Source organism: Phoca vitulina, unplaced genomic scaffold (genome assembly GCF_004348235.1).
Source record: "Phoca vitulina isolate PV1807 unplaced genomic scaffold, GSC_HSeal_1.0 scaffold5, whole genome shotgun sequence".
Classification (NCBI taxonomy): domain Eukaryota; kingdom Metazoa; phylum Chordata; class Mammalia; order Carnivora; family Phocidae; genus Phoca; species Phoca vitulina.
In genome coordinates, this window is record NW_022589708.1 from 63,842,272 (window position 1) to 63,863,882 (window position 21,611).

General features: G+C 35.8%; 1 protein-coding gene across 5 annotated transcripts in view; it reads left to right on the forward strand.

Moving 5' to 3' along the window:
• Nucleotides 1-952: 952 nt before the first annotated feature.
• Nucleotides 953-21,611, forward strand: part of TRPC4 (transient receptor potential cation channel subfamily C member 4) — a 192,201-nt gene continuing 171,542 nt past the window's right edge. For 2 of the 5 annotated variants that reach the window (XM_032403122.1, XM_032403123.1), the window contains exon 1: nucleotides 953-1,306. The gene's annotated coding sequence lies outside the window, so the exon portion shown is untranslated. Of the gene's footprint in view, nucleotides 1,307-1,795; nucleotides 2,591-15,464; nucleotides 16,962-21,611 lie in introns of those variants that run through there. The other 3 variants (XM_032403119.1, XM_032403120.1, XM_032403121.1) reach the window with 2 other exon arrangements.

Sequence of the window (21,611 nt, forward strand, 5' to 3'; positions counted from 1 at the left end):
GATGCTAAGATTGCAAAGTAAAGTTCTTAATTTCTAATCAATAGCTATGTGTTGTCACTGGTCCACTTTCTTTTAAATGTATTTTAAAATATATTATAAAGACATATACTTATCTCGGTAAGTGTAATTCTACTAGGGGTTTATTTTTAAAGACACACTGACACAGAATATGCAAAATTTTATCTGGCTGAGACAAAAGATTACATCAATAATTGTTAGCTTCGTTTTTATTTTCTTAGGCACTAAAACATTTCAGTTACTGATGATGAATAGGAAGATGAATTATTTCCTGAAAAAATATAAAAAAATTTACAGTTGTATTGCATAAAACAGATTTTCATATATATCCCCCTTGTTAGATAGCAGACTTGTGTTTATTACAAAGTTCATTACCATGTCTACAGATAGATGTGTTCTTGCATATTTTATAAAATATGGCTTCATCATTTAACATTAAGAAAACTAAACAAAACATTTAAAGATGTTCATGTATTTTTGTGGTTAAGAGTAAAAAGAGATTCAGGAAAGAAGGGACTCCTTTTGTTGTTCTTGCCTTTGTTTTCTGGAGAGCTATTACAGGAACCAGTTCAGTATTTTGGAAGGGATGATGTAGAGGTAGTGCTCCTAAAAATTTAGAACCCCTGTCAAGGCTGAGCTTGAGATAAACACAGGAGATGAGTAGTAAACTAGAGAGAGAGAGAAATTTAGAAATAAGAAAAGTGATTTAAAAGAAAAAAAGCAGCATGCACATAACACAAGTGGGTGAACTCTAGCGATATTCTCTTTACTCATGTAAATATTCCCAAAAAAACCCTCAACTCATGTGAACTAGAGGAAAGGAAAAAAAATGGAAAAAAAAAAAAAACCAAACCCAAGAAGGAAATTTAATTTTGCGCTTTGGAGCCTGCGTGTGAGTGCCGGCTTGCCGCCTACCCTTGGCTCCCTTGGGGAATGTTCCTTGGGAAGAAACTGGTGCTGCTCTCAGTCCGCTCAGCACTGATTCCCAGAAGGTGTAACATCGCGTGGCTGGGACGGGAAGAAAGGGTTGCCACTCATCTGTTGCACAGCCCGAAGCTAGAGCAGGCAGCTGCTGAGCCGCGGTCGGCGACCCACCGCTCACCCCCGGGCTTTTGGAAAGTAAAGGAAATCAAGTAGAAACCGCGGGTCTCAAGCGGATAATCCTTAGCTAAGATTCCGCATGGACGCCACTCTTTATTTTACAAATGGACTCTCAAGTCATGGGGCCGTGACCAACCAAGGCTCCGTGAGTCACAAGCTGGGAACCACCACGTCGCATTTACAGCAAGTAAGTTACTGCCAACTTTACCAATATATGGCATTTGCTCTCAGCACTTTAGTCTTATTTTAGTGTGTGAACTCCAAAGAGATTGGCCAAGAGATAACTTTTATCCTGAAATCTCAGTACGCTGATGCGAGCATCACACACACTCACACGCACGCGCGCACGCACACACACACTCACACACACTCTTTCCCCACCTGAAGCCACCGAACCTCGCGCTCCTAGGCTGGTGCGTGTTTGGGGTTTTATTTAATATTTGGAAACTTACTGAGTTCCTATGCTTGTTGGAAAGACCGAGCTGGGTGGGGGTGGATGGAACATTGTGCCTCATCATTTATTCATTGCGACTGTCTCAATTGTTGACACTAGTGGCAAGCCGCATACTCCGGCTCTTGCAGGGGAAGTCTGACACCTTGAGGACGGGAGAGGGGGTGCCGGGAGCCCGGAGGAGCCGGAGTGGGAGAAGCTTTGAGAGTTCCCGGGTGGGGGGTGGGAGTGGGGGTGACTTTTTTCAAGTCGGGCGACCTGCCGCCTGGGTGCTTGTTGACTGGTTTGGGAGCAGAACGTTCAGAAGCCGGGTGCTGGCGCGAACTGAAGTCTGACATCTCTGCAGAGCCCGCCCAAAGACCGGAGGTGTGTCTGGCCGGCACCCAGGACCACACGGTGGGTTCTGGCCACTGACTTGGCTGGCCGACGGCCGGCTTGTGGTGAGCCCGCTTGCCCAACTGGCTGACCTCAAGGAGTTGGCCCAGGGAGGCGGCGGCTGTTTGGGGGCAGCGGAGCCGGGAAGCCAGCGTCAACGCCCGCCCGCGCGCGGGTCCCCTCCACTGCCACGCAGAGCGGGGCGTGGGACGCGCATCTTCACCGGCCGTCCCTACCCAGCAGGGTCTGTGCGGACCCTGAGTCAGGAAGCCGCCCGGGACGGAGGGCGGGGTATCTTTCTCTCAGCTCATCCGCTGTCAGCCGTGGGAACGCTAACTTTATCCCGAGGGATCTGTGGGGGCGGGGGTGGGCGAAGTTCTCCTCCCCGGGAGCTCACCTCCCTCTCCGGGGCTGCCCCTCCCCCGCCTCCCATGGCACCGCTCTCAGAGCATCCTCACTCCGCCCAGTTCGGTGCCAGCTGCGTGGGCTCTAGCTTCATGCGTTTGCCTTGGAATGCTCCAAAACTCGGCAGCGACTAAGGAAATCCCATTGGAATTTGCCGGGCGTGCTCTCACCGGACACAGCACCCGCGCCGCATGTCCTTGGATCGATCGCTCTTCAGCCAGAAGATTGCCAACTTTGCAGGTAAAGAGGGTGTCGCCTCAGAGCTCCATTTGACCGGAGCTGCACCTCGCCTCCTTTCTGGGATCTCGGTTAAGTTTCTCAAGCTGCCTGGGAAGCCGGCTCCCTCTTGGGAAGCGGACATCCCTGGGGGGTTACGAGTTCAAAAGGCTCCGGCTGCATGGTTTCTCTTTAGGGCTCCAGACCGGATTTGTGAAGCTTTCTGTGGTTGACCTGGGCTGAGCGGGAGTTTGGGGATGCTTCTCAGCCTCTCACTGCACCCAGCTTTAAAGCAGGGGAGAAGGCGAGGAGTGAACCCCTGATGTGACTTATATGGTAAACAAAGCAGCTGCAGCCACGCCACCGTGCTGGGGAGGAAGGCTGTTTTAGCCTTTTATGCATTTGGGGAAAATGGAGATCTTGGTGGCCCCTGGGCGTATATGAGTGAGCCCTAGACTCGCTGGCTCCTAAACTGGGGGAATGAAGAAAGGAAAGTGATCAATGTCCTGTCGATCAATTACACTCTGCGTCATTTTCATTCTCTATCAAGAAACAGAAACACTTTTATCCGTGTTGCTGGACCAACGCTAGGGATTCCTAGTTCGCTTGGCAACTGAAATTCCAATTAAGCCAATAGACCCTGTTTGCTACTTGGGTAAATCACTGAGATTCACAGCACAACTTGTTGTTCCAGCTGTGAACTCATCTGCCTTTTGTGACTAGAGACTAGAGAACACTGGCAAGGGATGGAGGATTTGGGGGAGTTTGAAAAAAGGGAGCTCTTATCTTGTCTGTATTCACTATGTTGGGTCCCCTATGATGCATCCTTGTTCACATGGTTTCTTAGGGAGACCCTTCCCAGTTAAATTCCACAGCTATAAAATGCAGCAGGTTGCTCACTGCTCACTGAGTAAGCACCAAGCCAGAGGAGTGGGAGGAGGCAGAAGCAAGGCTTACTTGTTTTATTAAAAAATGAATTTAGAATAGACTTGTAAAACTGAAAAAAAATCTTTCAGGTTTCATATAATTTCTGGCTTTTCGATCATAATAATCACAACAGAACATATTACAAACTCTTTAAGGAAAATGGTTAACTAAAGGTTTTTTTTAAAAAAATAAAACTGAATTAGACAATGAGAGTAAGAAAGAGTGGGTGGATATGTTACAACATTGAAATCGTCATCTCTGTGTTATGGTTTCCTATTTAATCTGACATTTGTAATACCTACTTCTACTCACCTGGACAGCATACCAGGAAACATTTCCCCTCAAGTATTTATGGCAAAGAATCAAGATACAGGGATAACTAGTACTTCAGATATTAGAATCAAAATTCAGGAAAGACATTGTTAAAGAAGCACTTTAGAAACTGTATTTATGAATTAATGCAGTTAAGGCAAATCAGCACCTCAGGTAGAAGTTAAATGGGCTTTATCAAAGTGTTTTATGCTAATGTCTTGTATTAATAAAAGTTAGTGCAGGTAGAAAGAAAGAAAACACTTACATTGCTTATGAATAAGAAACCATAGAGCTGGAGAGCCTTTCAATAAAGCTCTGATCGGGGGCACCTGGGTTGCTCAGTCGTTAAGCGTCTGCCTTGGGCTCAGGTCATGATCCCAGGGTCCTGGGATCGAGCCCCGCATTGGGCTCCCTGCTCAGTGGGAAGCCTGTTTCTCCCTCTCTCACTCCCCCCTGCTTGTGTTCCCTCTCTTGCTGTGTCTCTCTCTGTCAAATAAATAAAATAGAATCTTTAAAAAAAAAAAAAAGCTCTGATCAGAGCTCAGCTATTCTGCAAACTTGCTGTTGTGGAGTGAAGAGCTGAAAAATTTATGCCGAGAAAGTTACCCTCCAAAAGAAACAGGGACTGGTTAATGAGACTGACACAAGAGGTGCTTAATATTTAAGTGAATAAATATAATGAATATACTGTTAGATCAATAGATAGTTCAAATAAGGCATAGTGAGAAGATGTGTGATTGCAAATTTAGAAAAGTTCTTCCTCTTAAGAACTTAAAGAAACACAAGCATTCATCAAAGCAGAAGGTATTTATTAGAGCTCAACAGATAGAAGAAATGTCTCTTTAGTAAAACCTTTCAAATATTGACAATGTTTCTAAAACTCTCTGATTTTGGAAAATGAGATGTTTTCCATTTACTTGCGTAATGGTCATTCTCAAAGATCTATAAAAGGTAAAATAGATTTCCATTATTTACAAGCTATAAAATTTTGTAATTTTTATATTGTTTATTTTTCTGTTGTAGTTATTCCCAGAAGGTCAAGATTAAAATGCACAGAAAAAAAAAAAAAAAAAACTATGAGAAAATTAAAGTTCTCTGTGAATTTTATGGCCACTTTGACTGTTGAAATAGTAAGAGACCAAATAACTTTCCATGTAAGATAACCTTAATTAACTCATACTTCACATAAATAAGAAATATCTGAAACATTGCTATTATTCTTTCTGCTTAAGAGAAATTTAAATATCTTGTATATCTTGTTCAGCACACACATTTTAAACTTTTAAACTTAAAGCCTGTTATAAGCACGATAAATTTCTGTTGAAGTATAATAATAATAGCCTTTAGGGTATGCTGACTAACCCCACTGAATTAAAAAATATTTTTATAAGTATATAGTTGAGAATATTGGCATGTTTTTATAACTGTATGTTTAATTGCCAGGATAATTTATGGCAGTTCAGATTATCAACATTACATTTAACAGCTAACAGCTGAAATAATCTATCTTTTCTAATTACTTCATATATAGTAACACAAATAAAGATATACACACATATGTTCAGTAGTTAAAATTGTGAATATCAGTGCTCAAAGACATGAGAGATTTTGTAAATATAGATATACAAAAATTGCTGAACAGTATAGCCAGGGCAATAAAACTGTGGACTGAATATTTTCTTATGAAAAGATGATTGTTTTATTGTTTAAAACAAGCTAGGTGACAGGAAATATAATAAATGATTAAGTCTTTCTTTTCCAAATTCATTATTGCCAAACATTTTATGAGATCAGATTCTAATGTACATCTTTACTTTCTACATTGTATTGTCTGGGCTAAGTTGAAGCCAATACTATTCACCTTCTTAATATCTATGGAAAACCTCCCATAAGCATTTTGGTTGTCGCTGAAAATGAGATTGAGGAGACAGCTCAAAATAAAAGACTTGTCTTTTCACCTAATTTATGCCTATCACCTCCCCACCCCAAATACACATTAAAACTGGTTAATTCAACCCCAGTTCCATTGGATAGTTGCTTCTATCTGGTGGTGATGAAATACTGCTTCAAAACTCTTTCCTGTCCTTATGATGTCTACTTCTAATCCTCCCAGATGCAATGAGATCTGAGTATTTTAAGAGATTTGAGAATATTTTGATCAGGGATCGAGTATCATGGCTATATCTTTTTAATCAGCACAAATACAGACCTGATCTCTGAGAACATTAGTACTGCCAAAACCACTCTACGACGAAAAAATACATTTGGAAAAAGAAGGCATTCATTCGCTAAAATAAAAATTAAAGACACATGCTTTGAAAATATACCAATTTAAAACTACATTGTTCTCTGAAGTCTCTGGTAAATGAAGTGATCTATTTAAATTTTTTACAAATCTCAGTGATCCTTCTGAAAGTTCAGTTTCAATTAAATAGGATACAAAAAAGAGATAATGGTTTCAGTACTGGATCTGCTCTTGTAACTAAACTGTAGATGACATCCCATTATTATTAGTGTACGTTTTGTCTCCTTTTAAAAAATGTTTCCTTTGAAATACAGCAGTGTCATAGAGTAATGGCTTCTTGAGGAGCAAAAGATGACACAGGCACAGTTTTACACATACAATTAGAAATGTTAATTAAAACATTAATTTAAAAATATGCCTTGATCGCTTTATCTAGCACACTGCACTCTTTTCAAGAAATGGCAAGTGCAATGAAATAAATCAGAAATGCATTCATTATATTCTGCCTGTAGTTTTCTGTTGTATTTTTTAAATATGTTGAAAACGTCAACATAAGTAATTTCCTTGAACAAATTTCATCAAAAGTTAAAACTTGCTTAAGACAGAAAACAGGAAGTATTATGAACAAAGGAAAGGAGAAAAAGAGGGGGGCCAATATTTATGGGTACTTAACGTGTGCCAGGCACTATGCTAGGAACTTAAAAAAAGTTTTTCTCATGTTTATTTTCACATCTACTTTAAAACCAAAGTATCATTGCCACCTTTTGAAGAATCTGAAAATACTAAATTTCTAAAAAATAATGAAGCTGCTTTGTGGCAGAGTCAGGATTTGAACCCTTGTTTACTTGATTCTAAAACTTACACTCTTTTTACCTAATTCTTACGGTTTCTAAAATAAAATTAGTAATCTCTTAACAAGATTCATATGTTCATGGTATTCCTACAGCTATTTATTTCTTTAATTCCTCGAATGTTTTAACATTGGGACATAAACTACCCCATTATGAGTTATGAAACAATACTCTGTTAACTAAAGCTCTAACAGTTTTGAAGCAGAGCAGAAACTAAGCCTCTCACCTCAAGCAGGTTGTTCTCAAAATTATTTCCTTTCTTCTTCTTGAATATAAAGGTAATATGTATGGAAAGAAAAAAAGGTTTATTTTTATGGATAAAATTTGAGGTTATAATTTTTTTCTTTAAAGAGTCGTTAGATTACAATTTGTAAATAAAAAGTTCTCATTCCAAACTTTAAAACAGCTCTAGGCTGTTAATAAACTATCTTTGTTTATAGAAAATGCAATCATGTTAGGACATGTTAGGTTTATATTGCATCTTATTGATGCTATACAAAACTTCTAAACAAGTGTTTTTGTCTTAATTTTATCTGAAATCTTATTTGCCTAATTATTTTTAATGTTCATTGGTATTTTATCAGGGTAGCTTTCATTCAGACATCCCAGAAGGCATCTATCAGCTGGTACCACATTTTAAGAAATTTGCCACTTTTTTTTTTTCAAAGATATACCTGCAGTTAAAACAAATGTGATTGGGGCACCTGGGTGGCTCAGTTGTTAAGTGTCTGCCTTAGGCTCAGGTCATGATCCCAGGGTTCTGGGATCAAGCCCTGCATTGGGCTCCCCGCTCAGAGGGAAGCCTGATTCTCCTTCTCCCACTCCCCCTGCTTGTGTTCCCTCTCTCACTCTCTCTGTCAAATAAATAAATAAAATCTTAAAAAAAAAATGTGATTATGTCCGAAGGCCTGTTGACATTGAAGTTAAAGGAATAATTTTGTTGAATATGTGTAATACCATATGTGTAATACCATTACAAAAACTAACACTGAAATGGTAACCATTCAGTAGATACTTATTGAGTATTAGTAAGTGAATAATTGAATAATTAGATGAATGACACATGAATAAACCCTTCATCTTTGCATTTTCTGGCAAAGCTCCCTCTGTATATAATAAATTTTCCCTTATTGCCCCCTGTCAAAATGTTCTGCAAGCACTAAACTCTAGTTCACTATTACTTTCTCCTTGAGTTTCCTTCCTGTCTCCAGGTGTTGCAAGTATAAATACAAGCAAAACTCTTGTTATATTCTAACTTGCAGGTGGGTAGAGGTCTGTCTCCTGAACTAGACAGTAAACTCCTTTAAGAAACATAGAAGATGCTCAAAAAATGTGTGAGTTTTTAACTGAATTAGATTGTCATAAATATTATGCTTTTGTAATTGAGCATAATTAACTTATTTCACAGTTTTATAATACCATAGTTGGCTGAATTTTGAGCATATTTATTTATAGAATGAAGCCAGTTATAATAATGACATTGCACTTGTATGATATATTGCATACCATATTATCTCCTATGTTACAAAAATAATGAGCCCACAGTTATTCAATGAATATGACGTCCAGTCAACTAGTTACTCCATAGTGCTCGCTTTCACAAGGTTTATGTAACCATTTAGTGTGTTTTAGTTTACATGTGGCTGTGCCACAATTCTTCAGGGAGAGTTTTTGTCCGTGACACTGTGGGAAGTGTGGTCAAAGTTGAAAGAGGACAGATATAAGTATTTTCCAGGAATACCTACTGAACTAAAGAAAGCCAGGGACTTCTTTGGAGTGATTATATTTGGCAAATTAAGTTGAGAATTCATGTCAAAGACTTGACAAGTACATGATGTCCAATTGTGGGTGGCATGAGCTTTTTGCTTTTTTTTTTCTTTTTCTTTTGGTCTTTTCATTCTACTTCATTGAGAATAGGATTGTTACAAATCAAGGTTTATGAAAAGTGTTCAGATACTCTGCTACATTTTTCATATATTTTATCTCTAAATGATAGCGGAGAAACTACACAACTGTGTAAGCTAGATCCTGGATCATAGTTCATAGCACATTGCATTGTAATTTTCATTTTCACTGTATTTGAGCAATTAGTATTCAGTATATGCTTTTTAAATAGATGAACGGAGTAAAAGAATGCATGGATGATTGGTCTGTTGTCAGCTGCTATGTTCAACCCCTGTATTTCAATATGCTGTGCTTTCTAGTAACTGATCACACACCAATATGAATCCCCAAATGAGAGGAGATGAGCGGACAAGCATGATGCATAAAGTACATTGAGTGAAGAATGAAGAATCCATTGTGCTTCATATGTAGTAGGCATCCCCACTATTTGTGACAGCAAAGGTACCATTTTATGTAAAGATCTCCTTCATGCTAGGTGGGATGAAGCTGCATATCCTGAAGATCACACTGAAGACTACATTTAAATGAGCTCTCTTCTGTGATAGTTGTAGTGTGACAAGCACAGTTATTGGGTCTTGTTTAATTTCATCTAGAGTCATACATATCTATATCTGCATTTAAACATATACCAGCATTAAACACCTACATTTAAATTCATCAATTAAATATAAATTATAAAATTTAAATTATGTATAAGATATAATATTAATATATTATAATATATGATAAATATATTATAAATTAATATAACTATAATATTAAATATATTTTAATATATTTATTATTATATATAATATATTTTACATATTAGAGAGAGAGCTCATGTGCATCTGCATGCGGGCAAAATATAAGTAACAAAAAAATTGGGCGACTGCTCCTGGATAATAAACTCTTAAAGTAATGACCACAGAATAATTATCAGAGACAGTGAGATACAAATTGTTAGCAGAATGCAAAGTAGCCCATAAAAGACAAGAGAAGTTATTTGCCAATATCTGTGTCCCTGTAGCATGGTTAGATATGTAATCAATGACTTGGAAGGTCATCTAATTCAAAAGTCTTTTTTTAAGCAAGACTCTCAAATCTTACTAAATAATTTTTATAATATACTGTATACATATATAATACTGTATATACACAAGTATAAGGTGTTTTATTGAGGGCTTATTTAATGCATGGCAATCACTCTTCTAGATGCTGAAAATACAGAGGCAGATATTTTCCTTTTTCTTTAAGATTTCAAACAAAGGATTCTCATGAACCTCATTATCGTGCTCCAGTATCCCATATTATCTCAGAGACATTGTACTGTTTTATTGTCGGCTGCTCTTTTCTTAGGGAAATAAAGAACTCACTGAGGAACTATAAATTATATTAAAACAGATTTAATCTATACTTGTAATTTAAACAAAATAACATTGGGTCACATTATAAGAAATCCAAATGCATCCTCCTTGCCTCAAACTACTGTTTCCTCTTAGAATAGGATTTGGGTCTTCCAACTATAAATCTATGTTAAATTTGAATAGCAGTATTGGCACTATTAAAGATGGTGTTTTCCTTTTATATGTACATATTGTTAAATTACCATTCAAAGACTATGTATTTTAGGAGATCAGTGGATTCCAAAGTCTTGATGGATTTATGGTAATACATTTCACATGTTATCCAATCTTCCTTGGAACCAATGAAGCAAACCTAAGAGAAGAAGCCTGTTTTAGAGCTAGGGATATAGTGACTTGGATCCTCCGCTCTACCTTTTGCCTTGGGACATAAAAAAATCTTGGCTCAAGATTCCATTCTGGAATCATCTAGAAGTTCTCAGTATCCACTGCAAGTGTTTCCTAGCCAGCTCCTCTGTCTATAAGCTGAGAATGTACTGAAGACGTAGAGACAGACCATCTTTCTCATGGTCTTAAATATTTGGAACAAAGAAAGGGACTGGACTAGCTACGTTAATCTTTTATAAAAAAAAAAATTTTTTTTTGTGACCTACATTCTTTTTTGCCAGAATTTTTGCTTTCTGAGAGTCATCATGTGAAATAAACAGAGTGCCTACCTCTAAGCCTCTGAGAACCTCCATAGTTAAGGAGAAAGAAATATTTCTAAAGAACAGTCAAATTTCAGGGTTATTATTGCTCTGTGGGATATTAAATAGCTTTGTAACTTAAAAAAAATAAGATATATCTCTATGTATGGCTGAATAAAAAGATAATGTTGGCAAAGGGAAAAGACTTACTTGCTTATCTAGTTCATTTTAACCACACAGCTTAACATTTTGATTTGTAATGTGTAAGCTACTTAGAGAGCTGAACGGCATACTTTCATTTAGCACTGCAGCACGTTCTTGGAACAAAGTGAACCAACAAATGATTTTGCCCTTTCATGAATAAAAGAAGGTTTAAAGAAAAAACATTTCATTACAATAGTATACTTATGATAAAGAAATTTTTCCAACATATAAAATATCAACAACTTTAACTTGAAGAATAAAAGCTCATTTCTATTCTATTGTACTTAGCAGGAAGCACTAAGAGCAGAATTTAAAGCATAACTTTCTAATATACTTAAATACTTTCTTACTAGTTATTACACTGCTGAATTGAAATATTCGGTACAATTAAATATTGGAAATTGCCCCCTTTTAGATTAGTAGTTAATTGCAATAATTTTTGGCAACAAAATACAGATCTGTTTTATGTTATAATATTTTAAGCTCTGATTTTAATTTTTTAGCCTCTGATTTTTTGTAACATAAATATTTATGAAGTAAAAATAGAGACAGAGGCCAATCCGAGAGGTAAACAAATTGAATATTTGAAATAATCCATTGTTGAATAATCTAGGTATATTTGAAACATATAACTTTGATTCATTTCAGTTTATTTAAAGAAAGTTATTTGAAAGCTGAGCTACATTCTTACAATGCTCCTGGTTTTAAGATTCAAAATAAAATCTCATCTATAAAAATATACCAGGATTATGTGTCAAATATTTAATGTAATTAAAGAGAATCTCTAACTACTCATAAAAGCATTAGCATTTAGAAGTGTTTTAGGGTCTGCCAGAATTTATTTTGATTATTTATTTTAATCAAAATTTAATCAAAATGAAATGGATATACAAGTACAGCAAAGACAGTGACTACTCAAAGGGTTTCATATACCCTTTGGTTCATTTCCAATGCAACATTGTCATCATTACTGTTTGCACTTCATCAGTCCTCTACCCACAGATGGGCTGCTTATTTGAGGCTGCACCCTCATGGACAGGAGGCTTATGACAGAGGAATTGCCATATACAAATTCACATTCCCTGCTCCCTCAAACAGACCAGGGTGCTTCCATATGTAGATGGGAAGTATGATGAACATTTATTTTTCTAAACATTTACAAAATTATGGTAAGATCCTTATTCACGGTTGAATTATGACTTATGATAAATTACCATTAATGGTTTTCTTTTTCTTTAGGTTAGAGATAGAAGTTTCTTCCTAATATATTTAAGAAAATTTGATATCAGGAAGGATTTAAGCAAAAGTTTTTAAGGAAGGAGATTTCATATTGTCACATTCTCCCTAGATATATAGGGAAAGGCACAATGAATTTAATCTGTTGTGTTTAAGAAAATTGAGTAATTGCATTCTGTTTTATTATGAGGAGAAGATCATTACATAGTTGGTGCTGGGATTTTTTAGCCATTTTTTGGGTTTACACTAAAATGAATGCTCACGCTAATCATAAGGATAAATACTAACAACAGTTACTATATGAATATTTTCAAATGTCTTATGTGAAACATCAAAACACTTAACATATGTTGCTGATTCATTAATCATAGCTAATCACTTATTTTAAAAAGAATTTAACATTTTAATTTTAATTCGTGTAACAATACTTTATTTTCTTAAAATTTTTAACAGTACTTTGAAAGTGTTTGCCAGTTATTTGAAATATAAATGTAAGACCAAACACTACAAAATATTTATCTGACTTTTGATGAACTATTGTTGTCTTTATTTCTTACCCTAGAGTATGTTGAAATAAATTTGAGGGTTAGTGTATTTGTCTTTAATAAAAATAAAATGTGCATATGCTTTTGGGGACTAGGCAGGCTCAGCTGGATAAATTTAATTTTCTATTCTTTTCAAGAATAATTATAAATCTGTTTTATTTTCTATTTTAGTTTTCTTTTTTATTTTTAAAATTGCATATATCACACCTGCTACTTTCAGATGCCCTCTTTCCCTTCTTGTAACACCATGCCTCTGTGGGGAACAAGAGTTCTCATTAGCATGTTTAGTGTCAGTATGTTGGCAATGAATTTTTTCAGTCTCTGATTGAAAATGTGTTTATTTTCACCTCACTTTTAATGTTATTTTCATTTGTTAGAGTATTCTAGATTGGGAATTATTTTCTTTTGGTACTTTACATACACCACCCAATTGACTTTTGACTTCCATCATTTCTGTTGAGAAGTCAGCCATCAGTCTGATGGTTGTTCCTCTGAGAATAGTGTGTTCTTTATTTTTTTATCGCTTTTATGTTTTCTCTTAGTCTTTTGTTTTTGTAGTCTCACAATATGTACTTATGTGATCTCTTTGGATTTCCACTGCTTGACATTTAGAGCATTACTTTAAAATGGCTTCATAAATTTCACCAGTTTTGAAAAGTTCTTAGTCGTTATCTCTTCAGATATAGTTTTACTTTCCTTTCTTCTCACTTACGGCCTCCAATTACACATTGTTACCTTTTTACTCTGTCATGTATCTAGCAGTCTTTTAATTCTTTTTATAATGTATTTTCCATCCATTTTTGTTCTCTCTGTTGTAATCTGGATATATTTTGTAGCCTTATCTTCCAATCCATGAGTCCTTTTTTTTGTTTTTACTATGTCCTATCTGCTGTTAAACTCATTTATTAAGTTATTAATTTTAATTATTACATTTTTCACTTGCAGTATTTTAATTTGATTCTTTTTTTATAGATTCTAGATTCCTCATAAAATTTTCAATTTTTCTGTCTCATTTCTGAATATTGTTGAATAACACATTAAGTTTAAAGTTGGAGGCCAATAATTCCAATAACAAGGCTATGTGTTAATCTGTTTCTCTTAAGTTTTTATTAGAATGCCTCACAATTTTTTTATTTAGAGGTGGAAAATGTATATAAAAAATTGTAGAAAAAAATTATAGAAGTTTTGCCATCTTCTCCCAAATAGAATATACCCTATCCTCTGGCAGGCAGCTAGGATGGGAATAGACCTCTTAATCCAGTCACAAGCTGAGCTGTTTAGAGGTTAATTTTCAGACTTTGGAAGATCCTATGAATCACTGGCTGTCCCAGCTAATATGTTATAGGGTCCCAGGGTCTAAGAACCTTGGCAATTTAGTAAGACTACTTCTCATTGCAGATTCCAAAAGAATGAATTTCGTCTTTGAATTTTTGTGAGATTGATGAATACTTTGCTCTAATTTTCAGCAGCTTTCTGATAAATGTCTTATTTTCTTGCAAAGCTTAAGATTTTAACAAATGCCTTGAGAAGAGTTATTGAGTGTGACACTCACTTCCATCTGTCTCCCTTTTTACCAGGATATAGGAACCTTGTATAAATGCCTTGAGGGGAAACATGGTTTGTAGAAGTCAATTCACCTCTCTATGGCTTCTGTCTATCTGGAATCTTGGCTCCCCAAGTCCTAGTTAGGTCTGCAACAGTTCTTTAGACAGAGGTTTATTTGTTTGTTTGTTTATATTTGCCCAGCTTTTCTAAATGTTATTAGAAGGAGTGTTAATCCACTACATGTCATTCCATCATAGAGACACAAGTCTTCTTTTATATTTTGACTTTAATGCTAAAAAATTCAGTCAAAGTGTTTAAAAAGAAGAAACTATACTCACATAATATAGTATAGATATGTATTGTACCCCTGGAGAGATGAACATAGCAACTGCAAAAGAGTTCTGGAATTTTTAACCTTATTTATTTATTTATTTATTTATGTGGAAGTAACAACATTATTCTTGAAGAATTAGCAAGTCTTTGACATTAGAAATTAAACAACCATTTTAAAGTATTTTGTATAAAAATAATAAATTCTAAACAAAACCATATTAATCTGGCACAAATCAATTATAAGTTAGTTCTAATTAATAGCTTTTTCTTACTGAACAACGAACACACTATTAACTGAAGAAAAAGTACAGGCAATATAATGCAATAGCAATTTGACCTCTTCATCACTGAGGTGAGATTTTTTTCAGGCCTGTGGTTTTCTAAGTAATCTTAATTTCGCCCACTTGAAATCTATTATAAAAATGCTATTGCTTACTGCTGTTTGTGTTATAGTTATAACTGTTACTGTTAAAATTACCTAAGGCCTGGGCGCCTGGGTGGCTCAGTTGGTTAAGCGACTGCCTTCAGCTCAGGTCATGATCCTGGAGTCCCTGGATCGAGTCCCGCATCGGGCTCCCTGCTCGGCAGGGAGTCTGCTTCTCCCTCTGACCCTCCCCCCTCTCATGTGCTCTCTCTCATTCTCTCTCTCTCAAATAAATAAATAAAATCTAAAAAAAAAAAAAAAAAAAAAAAAAAATTACCTAAGGCCTGATATATTTCCTTAAAGATGTTTTGCAGATATACTACATTACTATATTACACCAGATACTATAACTTGACATCATCCAAACCTGCTTATAAGACATTATTTCTAATTTTATCATCAGTATCATTTCAGCATATGATCAATAGATCTGCTACTTGTTTTCATTTCATCCAAATCAGACTTTGTTTACCCTGAGATGTGCATTTGTCTATTTTAAAAAATAATGTCATTTTAATCTTTGCTAAAGGGATGCAGGAGTGAATGGGGGCAATGCCGAATTCCCATTACAGACTTGACCATGGTTGGATCCCAACATGACATTGATGTTAGCTCTGGCCTGACAAAAGTTGTCAGTGCTGAATCTTTTGGGTCTAGAGAATTGAAGTTTTTTTCACAGCCTCTTCTTCTTTAATATTGGCTTTAAGTACAATGAGGCCCTGGTGGATGGCCTGAGTAAAGGTTTGCTCAGAAAATAGTGAGGAGTTAGATTTAATTCTAGACCCAGTACTGGTCAACTGTGTCCCAGAAGGGAGATTTGTCCATTGGCTGAAATTCCTAACCTGTCCCTCAGTACAAAATCTGATGCCATGGTTATGACCATGGTCCTCAACACTACATCGCCCACCATAGAAAGGAGTTCATCTCATGGTCAACAGCAGGTACACCATTCTGAGCTTCAGGAGAACCCATCTTAAAGCCAGGCTTCCCTTCCAATGGAGCATCTTGGCCACTAACCCTGAGATTCATCCGTTTTTGTGTGTATCAATAACTTGTTCTTTTTCTTTCCTTAATATTCCATGGCGTGAATGAAACAATATTTTCGTATCACTGGGATGACAACATGGGCAAGCTGGAAGGTATAATGATCTAGGATTTCACTTTCCCCCGAGCTACCTTCCTATCAAGGACCTGAGCCTTGGCAGCTGCACACCCAGTCTCCTACCCAGGAAGCCCATAGATTTCATGTAATTGTGGGAATCCAGGTCTTTGCAATGGACTGTAATGGGACTTCAGACAATACCTTGGTACAGCTGGAGGGAGATAACCAAGCTTCCCCAAAGGATGTGGGGTGCCATCTTTGGGGCTATAACCCAAGACAGTCCTTGAGGAAAGAGCAGATGTTGGGGGTCTCTCAAACCTGACTCAGAGGATCATCTCATTTCTATGTCACAGACCTATAAGCAAATACTTTAGTTCTTAATTCTTCTTGACCTGAGTACTTTCTTTCTTCACACATTTTGCATAGATTTGCCAGAAAATCATCATGCCACTTTTATTTGTACTAATGACTAAGAGCACCTCCTCATAGACCTCCCTGATCTGCTTGAAGGCTTTCTTGGAAAATGACTTCGGTAAACTTTCAGTCATCTACTAACTGGATCTATTTTTCCCCAGATGATAGGATGGGGGTTGAGGTGTGATACTGGAGGGGCCTACTATGCTTTCCTTCTCATCTTTTTAGTGGCGCTCTCAAGGCTCATCTATTTCTTGACATGCCTTCTGTGAAGACCATGTGCTCTACAGGCAACAAGAATGATGTGGACAAGGAAGAAGTCGGTAACCTGAACACCTTCCTTCCTCCATGTATTCCAATTTCCCCTACCCTCCCTGTCTGCTATTTTTATGTACTATAATGGTCCATAGATGCTGCTGTGTATATATTAAAGATTTGCAGTTTGTATGTTAAAGATTTTCCCATTTAAATTTCTTAAGGGCCAAAAAAATTATAACATACATGTTTTTCTTTACAAACATCAATTTCAAAACACAATTTCATAACTACATAATGTCAAACCCCCAAGACTGAAATCCTCTTTGAGTCATTAAGTAGATGAGATTTTAACCCTACTGAGCTCAATTTTCTTGAGTGTTTCCTAAAGAGCGTCACATCTAATATAATTTTTCTTCACATCTTTTTCTCATCTCTTGTTTTGTGATACTGCTTTGGAACTTAACATCACACTGCAATCCTCCAAATATACCATTACCATGCTAAGTCGCTAGCTGGCTTTTAATGATTCTGGGATTTCAACCGGCTAAGAACATGGGAAGTTTAAGGTGCTCTCCTAGTGGCTAGAATAAAGATTTCCAACTTTCTCCTAAAAATAGTAGCAAAGTAGCATGGGTTAACATTTAATGACTGCTTAGTCTATGGCAGGCCCTGGGCTGATTGGTTTACTTATATCATCTTATTTTATTAGCCTCATCATCTCCATTTTAGAGATCAGGAAACTAAAAAGGCTTAGAACAGTTAAAATAGCTTTTCCAAGTCACATAATTAGTATGTGGTATAGCCCTGAATTTAACCCAAATCTCACAAATTCCAAAACCAACTCTCTTAACAATTATTCTATAATGCAAGTTTGAAATCTGAGGCATTTTTCTCACTGTACCGCTGTAAATTCCTAAGCAGCTTCTATGATCCTTTTCTTCTTTATTGGTCTTAGTATGTATGACGCCATGTTTCTAAGACATTTTTCTCACTCTACCCCTATAAATTACTAAGCAGCTTCTATAATCCTTTTCTTCTTTATTGGTCTTAGTATGTATGACACCATGCTTCCAAGACTTTTAAGGTTTTATAGCACTTGCTAAGGTACTACTTTTTAAGGACTGGTTTTAAATCCAATTGTACAATGCCTAAAGAAACACAATGTCCTTATTCCTTCTTTTTCATGTCTCATCCTTATTTATCAATGTCAATTTCAGAAAAAATCACCAAATTTTATCTTTCTTCCCCTTTTCAAGTGTATTTTAAATATGATCGTTACAAGGTCTGCCTCTTGATTTATATTTTTACTTTTTTTTTATAGACACCCTCTCTAACCCCCAGAAACCACTCATTTGTTTTCCATCACTGTAATTTGTCATTTTGAGAATATAATATAATTGAAATCGTATAATATTTGACTTTTTGAGATTGGCTTCTTTCACTCAAGATAATGCCCTTGAGATTCATGCAAGTTATTGTGTGCAAAAATAGATTGTTTCTTTTTTTATTGATGAGTGGTATTCCAGGTGTGGATGAACCACCCATTGTTTAACCATTCATGCATTGAAGGACATCTGGGTTGTTTCCAGGTTTTTGCCATAACCAATAACGCTGCTATAAACATTTGTGTACACATTTTTGTGTGAACATAAGTCTTCATTTATCTGGGAAACATGCCCAGAGTGTAATTGTTGAGTCATATGTTAGTTGCATGTTTAGTTTTTTAAAAAACGGCCAAACTATTTTTTAGAGTGACTGTACCACTTTACATTCCTACCAGCAATGTATGAATGATCTAGTTTTTCCATATCCTTACAGATCAGGGTGTGGTAACATAGGATCAAGTAGCATCCTTACTTTAGTGTCATTACCATTTTTCACTTCAATCATTCTTCTAGTAGTGACGTCTCATTGTGTTAATTTGCATTTATACAATGGTGAATGATGTTAAACATCTTATGTGCTTACTTGCATCTGTATGTTGTTTTCAGTGGAATATCCCTCCATGTCTTTTGCACATTATCTAATGTTTTGTTTTTGTTTTAGTTTTCAGTGTTGAGCTTTGCAAGTTCTTTATATATTTAAATACTGATCGTTTATCTGATATGGTTTGCCAGTATTTTCTTCAAATCCGTAGCTTGTCATGTCATCTTCTTGACAAGATCATTTGTAGAGCAAATGTTTTAATTTTGATGAAATCCAACATATGACCTCTTTCTTTCATACCACATTGATTTTTTAAAAAGGAAAAAAATAAGGCATAGGGGTGCCTGGGTGACTTATTTGGTTAAGTGTCTGCCTTTGGCTCAGGTCACCATCTCAGGGTCCTGGGATAGAGCCCCGCATAAGGCTCCATGCTCAGCAGGGAGTCTGCTTCTCCCTCTTCCTCTGCCCCTCCCCAGTGCTCATGCTTGCTCACTCTCTCTCTCTGTCTCTCAAATAAATAAATAAAATCTTAAAAAAAATAAGGCATAGAGAAAACAAGGGATTTCCCAAATTCTCATAGCGAAGAAAACCAGTTTATTGCCTCCAACATTTGCTTCTAGTTACAGTGTTCTGTTGATAAGTATCTCAATGATCCTATCCCTATCTATCTGCTCACTACTAGACTATTGGTATTTCTGTTTACATACAGGTTTAGAATAAGGTAAAAATTTGTCTTGAATATTCTTCATTAAATATACACTTGCTTATTATGACCCTCTGTAAATCATGTTATTATATACCATTAAGCACAATTTCAACTATTTTTTATTTTATTCTGTATCATTTTTAAAGAATTTACGATGCTTTACCTCAAACCAATGATACAGAATTTTTGCTTGTGTGGTGATTAGTTTTAGGTGAGTCTGTCTTGAATTCCAGATTCAAGATGAATTATTTACTTGAGTAGCAAAAAAATTTCCATTAGGAATGAATCTGGATTTGTGGAGAAGGAGATTCCTGGCAGCCCAATACTTTACTCTATAATGATCAGAGTTCATATGGCTATTGTAATGCAAATGAATCTTACTGGTTTCCAACTGTAGACTCAAACTTTAGACAAAAGATGGAAAGGCACCTTTGGTGTAGGACCTACTAGAAATGTTATAAAGTTGAAAATGTATAAGTATATTTGTAACTCACTGAAGTCAGAAGGTGGAAGTTAAAATGAGAAGAGAACATTAAATATAAATTTATGAATATTATTTAACTAATAGTACTCTAAAATATACAGTAGTTTGGTCCATATGAAACTGCCTATATTTGATCATTTTTTCACACATTTTTCACTGATTCAACCAGATACTAAAATAATTATCATCATTAGATTGTTAGAGGGAGGAGGTAGGGAAGGATGAGAAGAGATGGTGTAAGTGAACTAGGACTTTATCATTCATAGCAGGATATCAATATGTGCCTAAAGAATCACATTAAAATATTTTTCTTACAAAGTTTCTCCTTGTAAGTATTCACTTTCAAATGCCAGTCAAATCTACACTTGCAGCTGTCTAAATTTTTTCAGTTTTATTGAGATATAATTGACAAATAAAATCGTAAGATATCTAAAATGTACACTATGATGATTTGATGTACATATACATTATGAAAAGATTCCTTCCATGTAGTTAATTAACACATCCACCACCACACATATTTTTTCTGTTTTATTTTGTGCTGATGAGAACATTTATGTTCTATTCTCTCAGCAAACTCAATTACACAGTAGTTTTATCAGCTGTAGTCACCATGTTATACATTAGATCCTCAGACCTTATTCATCTTACAGCTGCAAGTATATATCCTTTTACTAACCTCTCTCTATTTCCCCCACTTCCACCCCACAGGCCTTGGCAACCACTTTTCTACTCCCTATTTTTATAAGTTTGACTCTTTTTAAAATTCCACACATATGTGAAACCACACAGTATTTGTCTTTGTCTGGCTTATTTTATTTCACTTAGCATAATACCATCAAGGTCCATCCATGTTTTCTCAAATATCAAGATTTCCTTCTTTGTTATGGCTGAATAATAGCCCAGTGTGTGTGTGTGTGAGTGTGTGTGTGTGTGTGTGTGTGTGTGTGTGTGTGTATCACATCTTCTTTATCCATTCATCCCGTGATGAACACTTAGATGATTTCTATAGCTTAGCTATTGTGAAAAATGCTGCCATGAATACGGGAGTGCAGGTAACTCTTAGGTATTCTCTTTTCATTTCCTTTAGATATATGCCCAGAAGTAGGATTGCTGGATCATATGGCAGTTCTATTTTTAATTTTTTTGGGAAAAAACTAAATATTTTTAAGTAAATACTTCTGATATCTTCTTTTATAATATTTGCATTAAAGATTCCTAATTATTAATAATCCTCTTCATTTGAAGCACTGACTTTCTAAAGTCTATTGTCTAAGACAACTAGAAATATTTTTTTTCCTGTGGTACCAGGTACCTGACAACAGTAACAATGAAAAAGCAGAATTAAATAATTGATTTGGTTTCTTCTGGAATCAACCTCTATTTGATTTGATTTGATTTACCTTCCCGGCATTTTCACTGACGTAACCTGTCAACAAAGTTGTAGAGTAAAACAAAAACATCAAGACACAAGAAAATGCATATTATTTTCTGCTTGCAAAAACTCTGCTTAAGGTAAAATTTGTCTGAAAATTAATTATTGATGGTCTGACTAATAAAAAGATCATATTTCAGACTCAAATGTGATTGATTTTACAG